Here is a 21,403-nt window from a genome sequence, read left to right as displayed (position 1 = left end):
GAACAGGGAAGGATCTGCTGAGGCGATCGGGTTTGTGTTCTGAGTGCCCGGAAGAAACGACGCTTGTAGGTGAATGGAGCGGCTATGCAAAAAGTCCCACAGGCGGCGCCTGTGCAAAGCAGGGAGGAGCGTGCCCGCCCTGCTTGTTGACATAGAACATCGCGGATGTATTGTCCGTCAGCACGGTGACACAGCGGCGGAGATGGGCCTCGAAGGCCTGACACGCCAACGAACCGCCCCGAGCTCCCGTACATGATGTGTAGGGCGAGCTCGAGGGGGAGACCAGGTGCTGCTGTGAACATCGCCTAGGTGCGCCCCCAACCCATGTCCGAGGCATCTGTGGTCAAGGTAATGGAGGGACGGCGGGCGGAAGTACGGGCGGGGAAAGGGCCCTGCACAGACTACCTGAGGATCAGCCACCAATTGAGGGTGTCGAGAGGCCCTCGGACTGTGACAATCAAGTCCATGGGGTCGCGCGATGTGGGGTACACAGAGGCCAGCCACGTCTGGAGTGGGCGAAGGTGCAACCGGGCATAAGTTGTCACAAAAGTGCACGACGCCATGTGGCCTAGGAGGCGAAGACAGGACCGGGCTGTCGTCGTGGGAAAGGCTTGGAGCTCCGTGATGCAAGCCGCCAGAGTCAGGTACCGATTGGGCGGAAGATAGGCCCTGGCCAACTGGGAATCCAGGACCGCCCGATAAACTCCACCTTTTGAGCTGGAGTTAGGGCTGACTTTTCGAGTTGATGAGCAGACCGAGCTCCCAACAGCGACAGGATATCGGTCACTTGGTGTGCTACCAGCTGACGTGATGGACCGCAGATCAACCAATCGCCGAGGTACGGGGGATACACGGCGACGACGGACGAGGGGCCGGGCCGCACACCGCCATACACTTTGTGAACACTCGGGCGGGAGAGAGGCGGGAAGCAGCACCGCGAACTGGTAATGTCTGTCGCTCACCATGAAGCGGAGGTAGCGACGATGCGGGGGGTAAATTGCACATGGAAATAGGCGCCTCGCATGTCGAGGCGGCAAACCAGTCTCCCGGATCCAGGAGGGAATAATAGTCCCCAGGGATACCATGCGGAATTTGAGTTTTATCAGGTACCGTTGAGCTTCCGGAGGTCCAGGATGGGCGGAGGCCTCCTTTGGCTTTGGGGATGAGGAAATAACGGGAATAGAAACCCTGCCGTGCCCCGCCGGTCGAGGCACCTCCTCTATGGCACCCAAGGTCAGGAGAGTCTCGATCTCTTGTTGAAGGACCTGCTCGTGAGCAGGGTCCCTGAAGAGGATCGGGAGGCGGGTGGGAAGGAGGCGGTACCCTGACTGGACCGTAGACAGGACCCAGCTGTCCGATGTTAAACTGGCCCATGCCGGGAGGAAATAGGAGAGGCGGTTCAAAACAAAGGGTAGGATCCGATGGAGAGACTGAAGAGCCGTCCCGGGCGTCCCATCAAAACGCCTGCTTAGGCCCTTGGGGGCCTTAGCGGACGACTGGGACTGATTGCGCCTATTGCCTGATGGTCGGGCGGCGTAAGGTTGTTCCGGCGGCTGTTATACGGTCGGGATCTGGCGTGGGTGAGCGGCGGGTGGCTGTCTACGGAAGGGTTGCCGCTGTGTCGCCGGGCGCGTATCCCCAGAGTCCGGATGGCTCTGCGACCGTCCCTTAAGGGTTTGTATACGGGCGTCCGTCTTCTCTGAGAAAAGTCCGTGCGTTTCAAACGGCAAGTCCTGCAGAGAGTACTGCACCTCCGGGGCCAAGGTGGAGGATTGGAGCCAGGAAATCCTCCGCATAGTGACGCCAGAGGCGAGAGTGCGGGCTCCTGAGTCTGCTGAATCGAGCGCTGCCTGGATGGAGGGCGGTGAACTCCTGACGCGAGGACGCCGGGACAAGATCTGCAAACTTGGAGAGGGAGAGCAGCATTTCGTAGGTGTATCGGGCCAGCAATGCCGATTGATTGGCTATGCGTAGCTGCAGACCTCCAGCCGAGTAGATCTTCCGACCTAAGAGGTCCATACGTCTCGCGTCTTTGGACTTAGGGGTCGCCGCCGGTTGACCGCTGCCGCTCGATCATTTACCGACTGGACGACGAGGAGTCTGGAGTCGGGTGAGTATACAAATACTGTATCCCTGTAGGGGAACCGAGTTTTTGCGCTCCTCTTCTTGCCGCGGAGGAGGTAGAGCGCGCGTTTGCCAGATGGTATTGGCATTACGCTGAATCGTCCGAATAAAGGGGCGCCACCCGACTGGAGCCTCTGACCCGATAACGCTGGTAACGGGTCGTCTCGCTCAACTACCTCTGCTATCGGAGGTTAATGGATTGCGCCGACCCTGCGAAGCGCCTCCTCGCGCTTTTTTAAGTCTATGGGTGGCGGGTCCGCTGTTGACGAGCCCGCGACCGCCTCGTCCGACGCAGCCCGCCCCGCGCGCCGAGATGAGGCCGACGACAGGCCCTGGCCCGTAGGCTCTGGAGGTGGTTCGTCCACCAATGGGGCAGGGACCTCGGCTGGCTGCACCGACGGGAGTGGCTGCTCCTGTTGTAGGTGATGGTGGGGCCCTACTGACAGTCGCTTCGCGCGCGCGCTCAGAACCCGGAGGTCGAGTGGGCAAGGGGAGCCCCTGTGCTTCTGCCTGTGCAGGGACCCAGAAACCCCACTGCTGTGGGCCATAGGCTGGACCTGGGGTATCCGCTCTGAGGCCCGCTGCACTTCCACCCTGGGACACGACTGATGCTTGGCGTGACCATTGGGGGCTGACGCGAATCGACTCCGCCCGTCGGCGTGGCGCCGGTCTGCCCGGGCGGACCGGGCCATGTCTGTTGTCCCGGTACGGGAGCATGACGGGACCAACGGTCGACGGGGTGCCTGGGACGACTGCTGCGGCTTCTGTCGGTCGGGAAGCACGCGGGCCGTGGCGCGCCTGAGTCGGTCCCGTCCACGCCGCCTGCGGCGGGCTGTGCGGAGTGAGAGCAGCCACGGAAGGACCGAAAGGACTGCGGTCAGACGTGCCGAAGGACTGTGGCGTGCCGCGCCCCTGTCTCCTAGAGGAGCCCCGACGCGCCGACGGTACGGGGGCCGGCGGCTGGGCTCGGCTCCGCCGACGCGTACCAGCGGCGGCGAGCGTACGGAGATGGGGGCGGAGCGCAGGTGTTGATCGGGCGGGGGAGCGGGTCGCCGAGATGGTGACTGCCGCGCGAGCGACCGGCCTGAAGACCCTTGGCGCGGTGATCGCGTGCCTGGGCGCTGCATCATGGCTGGCTTCTCTGGCGCCCGCGCGGCGGGATCTATGCGCGCGGGCCACCACCGGGGCCTCTGTCAGCGCAATGCCATCAGGATCTGCTTGAGCCTGAGTCTCGCCTTCTCCTGGTCCGCGTTAAAGGCGGCAGCACAAATTGGACACTTGTCCGGCGTGCGATTCCCCAGACAGCGGAGGCAGGAATCGTGAGCGCCCCCAACAGGCATCAACTGCTGACAAGCCGAAAGACGTGGCTTGAACCCGTGTCTGGGCATGGAGCCCCACCGGAAAGGAAGGAGGACCCCTCCTAATTCCTTAACTACTATTCTAACTAACTAACTATGAACTAACTAATAACTATATACAAGAAAACCGGAGAAATTGCTAGGGGTGTGGAGGACTAACAGAGCACTCCACAGTTCCAGCTAACCGTCACGGGCGGGAAGAAGGAACTGAGGAGCGGACGGGCCGGCTGGGATAGATATTCAGCGCCATACGCGCCGCCTCCAGGGAGGCGCCCGCCGCCCGCCCGTTGGTAGTAAAAGTAAAACACGCGCATACCGTGCACCGCGCCACCTAACTGGAATGCATTGGAGCAATCACTCGAAGAAGAACTTACATTTACTTAAGCAGCAGTGTAGACCAGACCTGAGTTTCACCATTCCTCTGCTGTCAGGAACTATCTGTGAAACCCTTTGGCGAAGTATGGGTTTCATTCCCCTCTAATGCTGGTCCACACAGATGTGTAAGGCTACATTTTAGTCAGAGGTATTTTTAGTAAAAGTCACAGGCAGTAAACAAAAATTCATGGCCTATGACCTGTCACTGACTTTTATTAAAAATACCTGTGACTAAAACTTGGGGGTGGGGCAGGGCAGCCCAAGGCCCCTATGGATGCTGGGGAAGGGCACCCTGGGTGCTGTGGGAGAGTGGATACTGGTGCACGGCCCGGGACCCCTGCTGGTGCTGGAAGGGACGTGGCGGCAGCGGCATGCAGCCCGGGCCCCCCACTGGTGCTGGGGTGGGGAGGCAGGACCAGTAGGCTCCCTACCTGCCTCCGCGCCTACCCCCAGCAGCAGAGTTTGAGTGTGGGAAGGGGCAGAGGGTTGGAGCATAGGACAGGGTGAGGTGGGACCTGGGCAGCACTTACCTGGCTGGGGGGCTCCCCGAAAGTGGCAACATCCCCCTTGTCCAGCTCCGTACAAGGTGGAGGTGTGGTCAGGCAGCTCTGCATGCTGCTTCCACCTGTAGGTACCACCCCCGAAGCTGTTCTTGGGCAATGGGAGCTGCAAAGCCAGCACTCTGGACGGAGGCAGCGTGCAGAGCTGCCTGGCCACACCTCTGCCTAGCTGTTGAGCGAGGGGGATGTCTCTGCTTCTGGGGAGCAGCCCAGAGCCCAACTCACCCCATCCCATGCCCCAACCCCCTTCCAAACTCTGCTGTTGGGGGTACGGTGGCCCGAGACTGCCCCTGAGCCAGGCGCACTGGCTGCTGCAGAAGTCACAGAGGTCATGGAAGTCCCAGATTCCGTGACTTCCATGCAGGGCCGGCTCTAACTTTTTTGCCACCCCAAGGTGCCCCCCCCCCCAAAAAAAGCGCCGCCCCACTGTAACACCCCTCCCAAGTGCCGCGCCGCCCAAGCCCCCCGGCCCCCCGAGCGCCACGCAGCCCAAGCCTCCCGCCCCGCGCTGCACCGCCCAAGCACACCCCATCTCACTGCCCAGCCAAAACAAAAAACAAACAAACAAAAAACCTCCAGGGCCGCCTGGCAGAACCAAAAAAACCCCCAAAAACCCAAGCGCCACCCCGCCCCGCGCACGTGCTTGGTCGGCTGGTGCCTGGAGCCGGCCCTGCTTCCATGACCTCTGACAAACTCACAGCCTTGATGATGACAACCTACATTTACTCTGATAGTTCAATTGAACTGAGGTCTGGATGGTGGGTCTAAAGATTCCAATTCTGCTGGTGAACTAAGTGGATATCAATGTGATGCCACATGCTGCAATATCTGTTTAATCAGATATCTGTTTAATGCCATTGTTTTCTACTGGATGCATGCCTCATCTAATGCATAGCATGGACTTGCTCTGGGGATGAAGAGTGGTTGTATAGGATAGGAGGCTGTTGTCTCTGAAGAGAGAGGATGCTCTCCTGGTTAATGTGGTTGAATGCTGCCCTAGAGTTCCTATGTGATTGCAGGCAAGTTGCTTTAACCAAACATTTCACAGATGCTCTCCTGGTTAATGTGGTTGAATGCTGCCACAGAGTTCCTATGTGATTGCAGGCAAGTTGCTTTAACCAAACATTTCACAGGTGGTCACTAGCAGTTTGTTCCTCATTTTCTAGGTGCCCAAATTGAGACTCTGGGATTGGCTCTGCAGAAATACTTAGCAATCAGAGCTGCAACTGAAGTCAATGAGAGTCAAAATCAGGTCTCAGGTGTCTCAAATTGGGTGTCAAAAATTAGTGGACACTTCTGACATAAATCTCTGTGCCTCAGTTCCCTATCTGTAAAATGGGGATAATACAAACCTTGGCTTAACAGGGGTATTGTGAAGATAAAATAATTAATGTTGTAAAGCAGCGGTTCTCAAAGCCGGTCCACCGCTTCTTCAGGAAAAGCCTCTGGCGGGCCGGGCCAGTTTGTTTACCTGCCACATCCGCAGGCATGGCCGATCGCAGCTCCCGCTGGCCGTGATTCGTGGGCTCTCTCGGCCTGTGCTGCTTTCCGCAGCCCGCATTGGCCTGGAGCGGGGAACCGCGGCCAGTGGGAGACGTGATCAGCCAAACCTGTGGACGCGGCAGGTAAACAAACCAGCCCGCCAGGGTCTTTCCCTGAACAAGCGGTGGACCAGCTTTGAGAACCACTGTTGTAAAGCACGGAGATACTGTATTGATGAACACAGTAGAAAAGCTGAGGAGGAAATAATTTGCATTCAGAGGAGAATATTAATAGTGTATTGTAAATAAAGTATAGGGGCCAATTACTGAACAACAAGAAAATAAAACGAATATTTTGCCTCGGTCTTTAATGAGGCTAATGAAGGGCTAAGGAATAGTGTTAGAGGGACTGACGGGAATGAAGATATGGGGGTAGACATTACGGTATCTGAGGTAGAAGCCAAACTTGAACAGCTTAACGGAAGTAAATCAGGGGGCCCGGATAATCTTCATCCTAGAATATTAAGGGAATTGGCGAGTGAAATTGCAAGCCCGTTAGCGATGATTTTTAATAAATCTCTAAACTCGGGGGTTGTACCGTTTGACTGGAGATTAGCTAATATAGTTCCTATATTCAAGAAGGGGAAAAAAAGTGACCCAGGTAACTACAGGCCTGTTAGTTTAACATCTGTAGTATGCAAAGTCATGGAAAAAATTTTAAAGGAGAGAGTGGTTACGGACCTTGAGGCCGATGGCAACTGGGACAAATTACAGCATGGTTTTACGAAAGGTAGATTGTGCCAAACCAACCTGATCTCCTTCTTTGAGAAAGTAACAGATTTTTTAGACAAGGGAAATGCGGTGGATCTAATGTATCTTGATTTCAGTAAGGCGTTTGATACGGTACTGCATGACGAATTTCTGGTTAAATTGGAAAAGATGGGGATCGAAATGAAAATCCAGAGGTGGATAAGGAGCTGGTTAAAGGGGAGACTGCAGAGGGTCGTACTGAAGGGTGATCAGTCGGGTTGGAGGGGGGTTACCAGTGGAGTTCCTCAAGGTTCGGTTTTGGGTCCGATTTTATTTAATCTATTTATCGCTGACCTCGGAACCAAAAGTAGGAGTGGGCTGATAAAGTTTGTGGATGACACCAAGTTGGGAGGTATTGCCAATTCGGAAAAGGATCGGGATATCCTCCAGGGAGATTTGGATGACCTTGTAAACTGGAGTATTAGTAATAGGATGAAATTCAATAATGAGAAGTGTAAGGTTATGCATTTAGGGATGACTAACAAGAATTTTAGTTATAAGCTGGGGACGCACCAGTTGGAAGTAACGGAGGAGGAGAAGGACCTAGGAGTCCTGGTTGATCGTAGGATGACTATGAGTAGGCAATGTGATGTGGCCGTTAAAAAAGCTAATGTGGTCTTGGGATGCATTAGGCGAGATATTTCTAGTAGAGGTAAGGAGGTGCTAGTCCCGTTATATAAGGCGTTGGTGAGACCTCATTTGGAGTATTGTGTGCAGTTTTGGTCTCCCATGTTTAAGAAAGATGAATTCAAACTGGAATGGGTACAAAGAAGGGCCACTAGAATGATCCGAGGAATGGAAAGCCTGTCGTATGAAAGGAGACTTGAGGAGCTCGGTTTGTTTTCCTTAACCAAAAGAAGGATAAGAGGAGATATGATTGCACTCTTTAAATATATCAGAGGGATAAATACCAGGGAAGGAGAGGAATTATTTCAGCTCAGTGCTAATGTGGACACGAGGACAAACGGATATAAACTGTCAGTCAGGAAATTTAGGCTTGAAATTAGACGAAGGTTTCTAACCATCAGAGGTGTGCAATTCTGGAACAGCCTACCGAGGGAAAGTGGGGGCGAAGGACCTCCATGACTTTAAGATTAAGCTGGATAAGTTTATGGAGGGGATGGTATGATAGGATAACGGGTTTAGTCAATAGGTCAATAACGTGCCACAATGGTAATTAGTACAAAGGGTCAATGTTGGGATATTGTTAGCCTTTTCCAGAGTGTCTGGCTGGAGAGTCTTGCCCACATGCTCAGGGTTCAGCTGATCGCCATATTTGGGGTCGGGAAGGAATTTTCCTCCAGGGTAGATTGGCAGTGGCCCTGGAGGTTTTTCGCCTTCCTCCGAAGCATGGGGCAGGGGTCGCTTGCTGGTGGATTATCTGCTACTTGAAGTCTTTAAGTAATGATTTGGAGCATTCAACAGCAGAGTCAAGGGAGAGAATTAGTTCAGGAGTGGGTGGATCGGCTTATGTGGCCTGCATCTTGCAGGAGGTCAGACTAGATGATCATAATGGTCCCTTCTGATCTTGAATTCTATGATTCTATGATTCTATAAAATATTGAATAGCTGCTTATTAAGGGAGCACTGTTCATCTGGTGCACTGAATGAGGTAGGGAGCCTGTGGAAAAAAATACTATGTGATCATATAAATAAAGAAAACTCAAAACGTGGGTGAATTAAGATTGCACAAGCATTTTCTAACTTTTGAGCACTTCACCATAGTATTGTTCTTTTAACATAGTTTTTGTGTGTGCAATATAAACATAGGTTAGGTTGTTTTAAATAGTTATTGAGTGACATTATTAACCTTTTGATTAGCAAAAGAAAGTATTTTAGAAGAGTGAAACTGTTGGAGGTGTCATTTAATATTTAAACAAGCACTTTCTGTGACTGACTGTTACATTTCTTTTAAAACCTAAAATATTCAATCAGATGGTAAGCTGTTTGGGGTAGGGCCAGGTCTCCAAATGTATTTGTAAGTGTTTAGTGCAATGGAATATGGATCCCCACTGGAGTTACTATTGTAATAAAATAAATAGTAATTATCATTTGCAAATTTTAAATCAAGTATTGAAATGATTTTTATGGGTTATGTTGTGGACTGAAGCTGTTTTGAGGCATTGCTTTAAAAGATCAGGTAAAGAGAGTTTTTAAAGTTATGCTTTAAAATTTTGATATAACGATTTGATTTTGTTAATTTCAAATTTATGATACAGGCAGATAAATCAAGCAGAGTTATCTTTTCCTTTTCAGGGATGCATGCATAACTACCACTAATGATGATCGTTATTCATGTGCGCTGAGGGGAGAATGTACTGACAACCATTAAATTTTGGATAGCTCAATAATAGCAACACATTACTTATCAGTGGGAAATATCTTCATGAGGCAATGATGGTTAAAAGGTTATAGCCTGACAAGAAAAGATAAGGACAGCGCCAACAGATCAAATAACCTGCTGTAATTTCTGATGTGAAGTAGAACAGTTTCAAAGTGTATCTGAAGAAAACCAGATACTATGATGCTCAGATACCACAGTGACGAGTAAGATATATCCAGATAGTTAGTACAAGCCTTTCAATCCATCTTCATTTTGCACTATCCTGGTCATTGTAACAAAGCTAAACAACAACTGTATGAAAAAAAAGAGCTATAGAAAATCAATAAAGGGACAGAGGGAAATTTTCCATTATTATGTGACCTTCCTTTAACACAGCTGTAGAACCATTCAGGACATGAATGACATAGTTAAAAATACATGACTTCCCCAAAAGGAAGTCAGAAAGCATACAGAAATGAACAATGCAATTTCTCCATTTCTAATTCTGCTGAAATGACATTACTGTATTGCAATTTTAATAGACATGGGAAAGATTTTGGTTTTAATGTCTTAACAGTCATTTATGTCAAACTAAGCACCATCCATTCCCCTCACCATTCACAGTGTGTGGTGTGCAGGGGAACCAATTCATGGAAAAACCTGCAGTGGAAAAAAAGTATAGAAAAAACAGATAAGACCAGGATGGTTAAGGAACTGTACTGAACAACTGACTTCTAGCACACTGAGGGAAAAAATGCAGCTTATTATCTGCAGGGAAAGTCTGCAGAAAATGAATGCTGAGGTAGCATTAATTCCTACTACATTCTCTGATTCCCATCTTGAGAGGGAGGTGGGGGATAGTAACCACTGTGCACTACACAGCAATAAAATCCTGGGCTCTGAGACTCACAGCCATGAGTCTATTGACTCGGGCTCTCAGGGCTCATGCAATGGGGCTAAAAATAGATATTCCTGCTTAGCTGGAGCTGGGGCTCTGAACCCCAGCGAGGTGGGTGGGTCTTAGAGCCTGAGCAGGAATGTCTACAGTGGTATTTTAAACCTTGTAAGCCTGAGCCCCTTGATCCAAGCTCTAAGATTAGCTACCAGGGGTCTTTTTTTGCTGTGTAGTCAAACCCCTATCAGCATAGCAACTAGTCCATCATGAGGATTGAAAGAGACATTGGGGAGAAGAGACGGAAATCCCCATCTGCAGCTGGCCAAGATTTACAAGCTGGATCCCTGTGGATCCTTAGCCCTCTATTGCCTTTTTAGTCCTGCTCACGCTATATCCTCGCCATGGACTGAAAGGAAGTTCTTGGCACAAAAGTACCTTTGCAGAAGTGGGCCCTAATTCCTGCCCCCTTCCTCTACATTTCACTCCTAGCTATTCTAATTGGCATGGTTCGGGGGAAAATAGGTCTTGTCAACAAATTTGACAATTAACTGTAACCAGGGAAATATCATTGAGCAGGTCTGTTTCCAGTGGGGTCCCACAAGGATCAGTTCTTTGCCCTATGCTATTTAACATTTGTATCAATGAGCTGGAAGAAAACATAAAATCACTAATAAAGTTTGCAGATGATTGCATATGAATTTGGGGCGCGGTAAATAAAGAGGATGGGTCACAGATTCAGAGCAATCTAGATTGCTTGGTAAACTGGGCACAACCAAACAATATGCATTACAATATGGCTAAACGTAAATATATACACATCTAGGAACAAATAATGTAGGCCATATGTAACTGTGCCTTTGTGGGTCACAACTGCGAATATCAAATTCAGGACAAACTGATCAGAAATAGGGACGATAACCACCAGTTTTGCGGTGTATTTCCCCCACAAAATATACCAAACCAGCAACAAAAGTAAACTTCTGTTTCACCACACTAGCTAACAAGAAGTCAGAGAAGCAGTTTTCTGAGGCATTCCAGTCCTTGCATCACCACCAAGGACACTGGATTTAAAGATGAGTGGTTCTTTAAAACCCATGTCAATATATAATTCAGATCTTACCCAAAAATCATGCTGATGCCAATCTTTTAGTACAGGGGTAGGCAACCTATGGCACGTGTGCCAAAAGCGGCACACGAGCTGATTTTCAGTGGCACTCACACTGCCCGGGTCCTGGCCACCGGTCCGGGGGTGCTCTGCATTCTAATTTAATTTTAAATGAAGCTTCTTAAACATTTTAAAAACCTTATTTACTTTACATACAACAATAGTTTAGTTATATATTATAGACTTATAGAAAGAGACCTTCTAAAAATGTTAAAATGTATTACTGGCACCCGAAACCTTGAATTGCAGTGAATAAATGAAGACTCGGCACAGCACTTCTGAAAGGTTCCCGACACGTTTTAGTATCTAAAATCTAAAGGTTTATTTATAAAAAGAAAGAAAGGTGAGAGCTAAAATTAGTTAAAGAAATACATACAATAAATGCAAAGTTTTTGGTTCAGGCTTGTAGCAGTGATGGAATAAACTACTGGCTTAAGTCAAGTCTCTGGCTGCTTCCAAATCATTGCAAGGTCCTCAGTCCATTGGTTAGAATGCTCCAATTAGTATAAGTTCATAGTCCAGAGGTTTGAGCAAGAAAGAGCCTGGAGCAGGACAGAGGCAAAATGGAGGTGTTTCCTGGGCCTTTTATAGCTTCTGCCATGTGGAGGAAAACTCATTGTTTCAAACAGAGCCCTCAGCATAGCTAGTGGAAAATCACAGGTGACAAGATGGGGTTTGGAATCACATGGGCAAGTTACATGTTCTTGCATAATTTTGCTGTCATTGCAGGAAATCATTACCTATACCCCAGACAGAACTTTAACAGGACAGTCCATTCAGTATAGATGGGTGTTTCCCATGGTCCATTGTCAGTTTAGTGTTCCTTGATGAGCCACTTAATTTGAATAGTCCCTCCAAGATGTGCAGGCTAAATACCTTGTGGGCTTTACCCCAGTAGCAAACATTTAAAATCCGGGTATAGAGCCAATACTCATAACTTCAAATACAAAAATGATACATGCATACAAATAGCATAATCATATTCAGCAAACCATAACCTTCCATAGACACCTTATTTTACAACCTTTGTACAAGATTTGTTGCAAATATATAACAATGGTTGCAACAATGCTCTATAGGGTCATATTTTAATCAGATAACATCATACCATACTTACAGAACGGTGAACTCTATCCTGGGAAACAGGGACTCTGAAAAGGATTTGGGGGTCACAGCAGATAATCAGCTGACTATGAATTCCCAATGTGACACCATGCCCAAAAGATCCTCGGAGGTATAAACGGGGGAGTCTCAAGTAGGATTAGAGAGGTTATTTTACCTCTGTATTTGGCACTAGCGTGACCGCTGCTGCAATACTGTGTTCAGTTCTGGTGCCCATAATTCAAGGATGTTGATAAATTGGAGAGGTCTCAGAGAAGGGCCACAAGAATGATTAAAGGGTTAAAATGCTTTATAGTAAATGATAAGACTCTAAGAAGGCAATCTATTTAGCATACCAAAGAAAAGGTTAATGGGTCACTTGATTATAGTCTATAAGTACGTACACAGGGAACAAATATTTAATAATGGACTCCTCAATCTATTAGAAAAAGGTATAACATGATACAATGATTGGAAGGTTGGAGCTAGACAAATTCAGACTGGAAATAAGAAATGTTTAATGGTGAGAGTAATTAACTGTTAGAACAATTTACCAAAGGTCATGGTGGATTCTCCATCAGTGACAATTTTTAAATCAAGATTGGATGTTGTTCTAAAAGATAACACATTATTTTGGGTAAGTTCTATGGTCTGTGTTATGCAGGAGGTCAGACTAAATGATCACAATCATCCCTTCTGGCCTTGGAATCTCTGAATTTGATTTTTTTTGTATGAGATTTTAAGTCTATCTGACGATGGTAACTGACAACCTTTGCTAAGGTGTTCGAGTTAGTACTGCATGACATTATTACTAAAAAATTTAGCTTAACAGAAAATCAATACTGCACATATTAAGTGGATCAAAACTGACAGATCTTAGTCATTCTAAATGGAATGATCCACCAAAAGTGATGTTTCTAGTGAGGTTCTGCCAGGGTGTTTTTTTTTTTGACCCAGTGCTATTAAACATCTTTATCAATAATTGGAAAGAATACTGTTATGATGGAATTTGGATGAAACCTCATTGAAGTTGGGGGGCATGACACCTGCCCTTCATTCAGGATAAATGTCAGAAGCAGTTGAGCTCCTTCTTGGAGTAAGATAGCTTAAACAACAGAAGCCACCACACAAACCACAGGCCACATGCAAGGCTGGTCAAAAACAGAGCTATGTCGGTGTAGCAGTTTTGATGAAGGGGTTTGTGTGTGTGAGCAGAAACAGCCAAGAAACAGAGAAGGCAGCGAGCCCAGGAGACTTCCCCCGAGTCATTTCTCTGGCCTGGACTACACTATGATTTTAGGTCGAATTTAGCAGCGTTACCTCGATTTAACCCTGCACCCGTCCACACGACGAAGCCCTAATTTTCGACTTAAAGGGCTCTTAAAATCGATTTCTTTACTCCACCCCCGATGAGGGGATTAGCGCTGAAATCGGCCTTGCCGGGTCAAATTTGGGGTAGTGTGGACGCAATTTGACGGTATTGGCCACTGGGAGCTATCCCAGAGTGCTCCATTGTGACCGCTCTGGACAGCGCTCTCAACTCAGATGCACTGGCCAGGTAGACAGGAAGAGTCCGGCGAACTTTTGAATTTCATTTCCTGTTTGGCCAGCGTGGCGATCTGATCAGCACAGGTGACCAAGCAGAGCTCATCAGCAGAGGTGACCATGGAGTCCCAGAATCGCAAAAGAACTCCAGCAAGGACCGAACGGGAGATATGAGATCTGATCGCTGTATGGGGAGATGAATCCATGCTAGCTGAACTCCATTCCAGTAAACGAAATGCCAAAACATTTGAAAAAATCTCAAAGGGCATGAAGGACAGAGGCTATAACAGGGACTAGCAGCAGTGCCGCGTGAAAATTAAGGAGCTCAGGCAAGCCTACCAAAAAACAGAGAGGCAAATGTCCGCTCCAGTTCACAGCCCCAAACATGCCGCTTCTATGATGAGCTGCATGCCATTCTGGGGGTGCAACCACAACTACCCCAACCCTGTGCTTCGACTCCATCAATGGAGCAGAACGCAACACGGAAGTGGGTTTTGGGGGTGAGGAAGATGAGGAGGAGGAGGTTGAAGATACTTCACAGCAAGGAAGCGGAGAAACCGGTTTCCCCAACAGCCAGGACCTGTTTCTCACTGTGGACCTGGAGCCAGTACCCCCGAACCCACCCAAGGTGGGCTCCCGGACCCTGAAGGTGGAGAAGGGACCTCTGGTGAGTGTACCTTCGTAAATATTATACATGGTTTAAAAACAAGCATGTTTAATGATTAATTTGCCCTGGCATTCGCAGCCAGTACAGCTGCTGGAAAAGTCTGTTAACGTGTGTGGGGATGGAGTGGAAATCCTCCAGGGACATCTCCATAAAGCTCTCCTGGATGAACTCCCAAAGCCTTTGCAAAAGGTTTTTGGGAAGGGCAGCCTTATTCTGTCCTCCATGGTAGGACACTTTACCACGCTAGGCCAGTAGCATGTAGTCGGGAATCATTGCAGAACAAAGAATTGCAGTGTATAGTCCAGGTGTTTGCTGGCATTCAAACAACATCTGTTCTTTATGTGTTATCCTCAGGAGAGTGATATCATTCATGGTCACCTGGTTGAAATAGGATTGTTTTATTAAGCAGACATTCAGAAGTGCCCGTTCCTGCTGGGCTGTTTGCCTGTGGCTGAACAGAAATGTTCCCCACTGTTAGCCACACAGTGAGGAGGGGAGGGAAGGGAAGGAGGGGGTGAAGCCATCATCCCAGAGAATTGGGTGTGTGTTGGGGGGTTAGTTGGGTTTGTGCTACACGTTAACCTGGAAACCGCAGCCCTTCCTTTTAAATGGCCAACCCAACAGCTGCTTGGTATGGGAAACGAGGGCACTGCTATTTAAAACCATTCCCACATGTTATGAAGCTTAAAGAATGCCAAAAAACTGTGGCTTACCATGGCTGCCTGCAAGCCGAATTCTGTTGCCCGGCCCTGTGTGAGTGATCTCTCACACCAAACCGGCATACCCTCAATAAGAGGCAAAATACGACCTTGTAACAAAAGCACATGTGCTATGTAATGTTAACAGCAAGGTTTACTGTGAGAGTGTACCCATTGTTCTATAAAATGTGTCTTTTTAACTACCACTCTCCCTTTTTTCCCCTCCACCAGCTGCATATGTTTCTCCTTCCCAGACGCTAGCAAATATTAGAAGGCAAAAAAATGCACTCGGGATGAAATGTTCTCTGAGCTCATGCTGTCCTCTCACACTGACAGAGCACAGCAGAATGAGTGGAGGGAGACAATGTCAGAATGCAGGAAAGCACAATATGAACGTGAGGAGAGGTGGCGGGCTGAAGATGATTGGTGGCGTCAGCTTGCTGACAGAAGGCAGGAGTCAATGCTCAGGCTGCTGGAGCATCAAACTCATATGCTCCAGCATATGGTTGAGCTGCAGGAAAGGCAGCAGGAGCACAGACTGCCGCTACAGGCCCTGTGTAGCCAACAGCTCTCCTCCCCAAGTTCCATAGCCTCCTCCCCCAGATGCCCAAGAATGCGGTGGAGCAGCCTCCGGCCACCCAGCCACTCCAGCCCAGAGGATTGCCCAAGCAACAGAAGGCTGGCATTCAAAAAGTTTTAAAGTGCAGTGTGGCTTTGTCCTTCTCTCCTCCCCCCACCCCTCCCGGGCTACCTTGGCAGTTATCCCTCTATTTGTGTGATGAATTAATAAAGAATGCATGAATGTGAAGGAACAATGACTTTATTGGCTCTGCAAGCGGTGATCGAAGGGGGAGAGGAGGGTGGTTAGCTTACAGGGAAGTAGAGTGAACCAAGGGTGGTGGTGGTGGGGAGGGTTCATCAAGGAGAACCAAACAGAACTTTCACACTATAGCCTGGCCAGTCATTAAACTGGTTTTCAAAGCTTCTCTGATGCGCAGCGCAGCACGCTCTCCTGTACTCTGCTAACTGCCCTGGTATCTGGCTGCACGTAATCAGCGGCCAGGCGATTTGCCTCAACCTCCCACTCCCACCCCCACCCCACCATAAACATCTTCCCCTTACTCTCACAGATATTGTGGAGCGCACAGCAAGCAGTAATAACAATGGGAATACTGGTTTCACTGAGGTCTATCTGAGTTAGTAAACTGCACCAGCGTGCTTTTAAATGTCCAAATGCACATTCTACCACCATTCTGCACTTGCTCAGCCTATAGTTGAACAGCTCCTGACTACTGTCCAGGCTGCCTGTGTATGGCTTCAAGAGCCATGGCATTAAGAGGTAGGCTGGGTCCCCAAGGAAAACTATAGGCATTTCAACACCCCCAATGGTTATTTTCTGGTCTGGGAAGAAAGTCCCCTCCTGCAGCTTTTGAAACAGACCAGAGTTCCTGAAGATGCAAGTGTCATGTACCTTTCCCAGCCATCCCACATTGATTTGGGTGAAACATCCCTTGTGATCCACCAGTGCTTGCAGCACCATTGAAAGTATCCCTTTTGATTTATGTACTCGCTGGCTTGGTGCTCCAGTGCCAAGATAGACGGAACCCATATCCCTATCGTCCCACCACAGTTAGGGAATCCCATTGCAGCAAAGCCATCCACTATGGCCTGCACATTTCCCAGAGTCACTACCCTGGATATCAGCAGCTCTTTGATTGCACTGGCTACTTGCATCACAGCAGCCCTCACAGTAGATTTGCCAACTCCAAATTGATGCCCGACTGACTGGTAGCTCTCTGCCGTTGAGAAGCGAGTGGCGATAGCCCTGTGGAAGCTTGCAACTGTGAAGGCTGCTCTCATCTTGGTATCCTGGCACTTCAAGGCAGGGGAAAGCAAGTCACAAAGTTCCATGAAAGTGCCCTTACGCATGTGAAAGTTTCGCAGCCACTGGGAATCGTCCCAGACCTGCAACACTATGCGGTCCCACCAGTCTGTGCTTGTTTCTCGGGCCCAGAATTGGCGTTCCATGCCATGAACCTGCCCAATTAACACCATGATGTGCACATTGCCGGGGCCCGTGCTTTGTGAGAAGTCTATGCCTATGTCCTCATCACTCATCACCGTGCTGCTGTTGCCTCCTCGCCTGGTTTTGCTTTTGCAGGTTCTGGTTCTGCATATCATGCTGGATAATGTGCGTGGTGTTTACAGTGCTCATAATTGCTGCAGTGATCTGAGTGGGCTCCGTGTTCCCAGTGCTATGGCGTTTGTGCCGAAAAAAGGTGCGAGACCATTGTCTGCCATTGCTCTGACGGAGGGAGGGGCAACTGAGGACATGGCTTACAGGGTTGGCTTACAGGGAATTAAAATCAACAAAGGGGGTGGGCTTTGCATCAAGGAGAAACACAAACAACTGTCACACAGAATGGCCCCCTCAAGGATTGAACTCAAAACCCTGGGTTTAGCAGGCCGTTGGTTTCATGGAGAGAGGGAGGGGGGAGCAAATGAATACAAAACAAATCCGGTTTATTTCTTGTTTTGATCCACTCCATCTATCTTATACGTCTTAGGCTGGCAGCAGACGGTGCAGTACGACTGCTAGCCATCGTCATCTCCTGGGTGCTTGGCAGAAGACGGTGCAGTATGACTGCCAGCAGGACTGAGTCTCCATGAGACGAAACTTGAAAAGGGAATGACCTGGCTGAGTCACTCCCATGTCTGCCCAGGCGCCCCTGACCAACCTCACCGAGGTCAGCTAAAAGATCACCCAGGACTACGACGACAACGGCTACCAATTGTAATGCACCATCTGCTGCAAAAGGCAATGAGCTGCCGCTGTGTAGCAATGCAGTACCACGTCTGCCAGCACCCAGGAGACATATGGTGATGGTGAGCTGAGTGGGCTCCATGCTTGCCATGGTATGGTGTCTGCACAGGTAACCCAGGAAAAAAGGCATGAAACAATTGTCTGCCATTGCTTTCATGGGGAGTGGGAGGGGGCTGACGACATGTACCCAGAACCACCCACGACACTGTTTTTGCCCCATCAGGCACTCGGGATCTCAACCCAGAATTCCAATGGGTGGCGGAGACTGCAGGAACTATGGGATAGCTATCCACAGTGCAACACTCCAGAAGTCGATGCTAGCCTCGGTACTGTGGACACAGTTTGCCAACTTAATGCACTTAAAGCATTTTGTGTGAGGACACACACAATCGACTGTATAAAAACAATTTCTAAAAAAAAACACCTTCTATAAATTCAACCTAATTTCGTAGTGTAGACATACCCTCTGACTCAGCTAGGTTTATGGGGGAAAAGATAGTACCCACAGAGTGGAAGCCCTGTAGAAATTCAGAGAATGGATTATTCTCTAGACTTCACATCTCAAAACTTGTAACAATGCAGCAACAAACAAGACTTGTATCAGACCAGACAAACTAAGAGCAAATCCTCCTCTGGCTCACTACAAAAGCAATTTTCCCTCTCTTGGTAGTGACACCTCCTCATCAATTATTGAGAGTGGACCACATCCACCCTGATTGAATTGGCCCTGTCAACACTGGTTCTCCACTTGCAAGGTAATTCCCTTCTCTTCATGTGTCAGTATATTTATGCCTGCATCTATAATTTTCACTCCATGCATCTGAAGAAGTGGGTTTTTTTACCCATGAAAGCTTATGGTCAAATAAATGTTAGTCTTAAAGTGCCACTGGACTCCTCATTGTTTTTGTGAATACAGGCTAACACAGCTACACCTCTGATATTTGATGCCTTTGCAGATGAATTTGCTGGTGGCTTAAATGATTCACAAACCAGCTCTTCTGTAGTTTAAATGGCAGATTTTTCTGGTCTACTAGCTAAGACTGCAGTTTTTCTTATCACATGCTATCTACCAGGTGAATAACTTGTTTCTGGAGAAGATTAACATGGGAAGAAGAATGTGTGCTACAACAAAAGTGTAAATATTCTGCTGAAACTACACCTGCAATGCAGATGTTGTGTTGCCAACTCTTATGAATTATATCACAAGTCTTATGATACTTGGTGTTTTTTCTGTTTAAATATCCAGGTCCTAGTACAATGAGATCATGTGAGAACTTTAGCTTTAATGTACTTATCAAAGAAAAGCACACGTCTAGCTCATATGGTGGCAGAGAAAAGCTTGGGGAACATGAATCTTCAAGACTCCATCACCAGAAGAGCGAGAACCCCAAAATTACTTCAAAAAAAGTCATGATTTTGATCACTTGGATTTGATAACATTGTTCAGTGTAAAAATCTGTATTAGCAGGATTATTCTTTGGCAGGTAATTTGAATGCCAATTAGTTTTTTATAAAAGCTTTTCAGATTCATCTTAAACCGTTTAAAATCTCTTGTATTAAATATGAATCTGTTTACCAAGTCACTGTGTAGTGCTTCTCTTTTTGACAGTGTCTGGCAGCTGAATAATACCTAAATTAATGCTTTAAAGAGGCCCTCAGTGTGACTGCATAACGCTGTCTGGGTTCTAGTAAAACATGCATCCTTCTACATAAGAGAAACTTGCACAAGTGTAATTATCTGTGTCAGTCCCTGCTAGTCATGTGGCACTGTATAACCTGGCCCAGTACCACTCCATACCTACCCCAGTCTGCCCTGAGGAGATTCAATCGCTAAGTTCTACATACTTTCCTTCCAAGCCATCTGGCTCAGGTAGAGGTCAGTCAGTTTCTTGCTCTGGGTCTATAGGGCACACAAACTGGCTCAGTCCTCTTGTTTTAGCTCTTCTGTGGGCTGCTATTGCAGTAGGAAGAAATCTGTGTCACTGAGACCTCCTGTGCCTCCCAGCGGCTTGCATGCATGACGCAGAGCTCCACCTAGGCTGTTTTGGGTGGCTAGTTTAACCCCTTTGGGGCTAACATGGCAGGAAAGCAGAAGACATAGGCTTAGCAAGGGACTTTCTTAACCACAGTTACTTTACCGTTAAAACACTCAAACGTTCAAAGTTCTTTGGAAACAAAAGGCTGAAGCTAGACCCGCCCCGAGACGGACTTTGCACCTGTTGTGACTGATCAGTGTATCCAAGATGGGAAGGGTCGCCACAGTGCCCCTCGCATGCGCGATCACCGACCTGTGACTGCATAACGCTGTCTGGGTTCTAGTAAAACATGCATCCTTCTACATAAGAGAAACTTGCACAAGTGTAATTATCTGTGTCAGTCCCTGCTAGTCATGTGGCACTGTATAACCATGCTGAGCTACCCTCTCCCCCAGTTCTCACGCAGGGTCTCAGCGCGGCGGGCTCCGGGCCTCCCCAGTAGTATCGTCCCCTCTTCCCTGCGCGGCTCTGCGCGGAAAGCCCGCGGCTCCACGGGGAGGGCCCGGGGCTCAGTGCTTCAGCGCCAACGGCCCGCCAGTGCCCTCGGGGAGAGTCAGCAGCGGCCGAGCCCCTTGCCCGGCCAGGGCAGCCCGGCCCCGCTGCTCAGGCGGCGCCGGGAGGCGAGGCGAGGCGGGGCGGGGCGCGCAGCGGGAACCCACTGGACCGTGCGGCGGGGGCTGGGCGCCGCTGACCCGCCCAGGGGGAGCCGGAGGGTAACGTGCGAAGCCGGGGCTGCAGCGAAGCGGGCGCCGAGACAGGTCACTTCGGCAGCTCTACCCTCCCGCGGGGCCCGACGCGTCCCTTCGGCGCTCGGCCCTTGAGGCTGTTACGCATGCGCCTCGTACGCGGCCTCTATAAAATAAACACAGCGGTCACGTGAGCTGGCCTGCGCGGCTCCGCTCGCCTCGCGCACGCGGCGGGGGGCGCGTACACGGGCACGCGGCTGTCGGCAGCGAGCGCCAGGCCGAGCGGGAGGGACCACCTGAGGCAAGGGTCGGGCGGGGTGGGCACCTGAGCGCACCCCAACAGGGAGCGAGCCGCGCGCGCGCGCCGCCACCGCCTCCTACCGCGCGGCCGCCGCCGTCCTCCTCCCGGACCTGGGCCGCGGGGCAGCGCTGGGCGGCGGAGCAAGGGTGAGTTACCGTCGCCGGGCCAAGGGGCGAAGGGCGGCCGCGTCGGGCCCCTCCGCCGTCGCCTTCCGGGCCGCCTGGGCCCGAAGCAGCGGCGCGGCCCTGCGCAGGGGCCTCTGCGTTGGCTGCCATGGGCCTCCATCCGCTCCGGCGTGAGGCCTCCGCCCCGCCACCACGCTGGCGCTGGCCGCGGGGAGCCCGGGGCCGCTGGGCACCGAGCTGGAGTCGCCTCCACCCCTTTCTCGGGGGCGGCCCCGGGATGTGTTGCCCGCCCCGCACCAAGCTGGAGCCGGCCCTGGCTACCCCCCCGC

General features: G+C 49.8%; 1 protein-coding gene and 1 long non-coding RNA gene across 9 annotated transcripts in view; one reads left to right on the top strand and one right to left on the bottom strand.

The window, feature by feature from the left end:
* LOC120401753 overlaps positions 1-20,808 on the bottom strand; it is a 28,555-nt gene extending 7,747 nt beyond the window's left edge. For both annotated transcript variants that reach the window (XR_005596711.1, XR_005596712.1), the window contains exon 1: positions 19,729-20,808. This is a non-coding gene — a long non-coding RNA (uncharacterized LOC120401753). The remainder of the gene's footprint in view (positions 1-19,728) is intronic.
* A 96-nt stretch (positions 20,809-20,904) lies between these two features.
* The window catches only part of PHF3 (PHD finger protein 3), an 80,395-nt gene continuing 79,896 nt past the window's right edge, over positions 20,905-21,403 (top strand). For 3 of the 7 annotated variants that reach the window (XM_039531955.1, XM_039531953.1, XM_039531950.1), the window contains exon 1: positions 20,911-21,095. The gene's annotated coding sequence lies outside the window, so the exon portion shown is untranslated. Of the gene's footprint in view, positions 21,096-21,403 lie in introns of all 7 variants that reach the window. The other 4 variants (XM_039531965.1, XM_039531964.1, XM_039531956.1 and 1 more) reach the window with 3 other exon arrangements.

Source organism: Mauremys reevesii, linkage group 3 (genome assembly GCF_016161935.1).
Source record: "Mauremys reevesii isolate NIE-2019 linkage group 3, ASM1616193v1, whole genome shotgun sequence".
Taxonomy (NCBI): Eukaryota; Metazoa; Chordata; order Testudines; family Geoemydidae; genus Mauremys; species Mauremys reevesii.
Note: the sequence above shows the minus strand (reverse complement) of the source record. Positions and strands in the feature narration are given on the sequence as shown.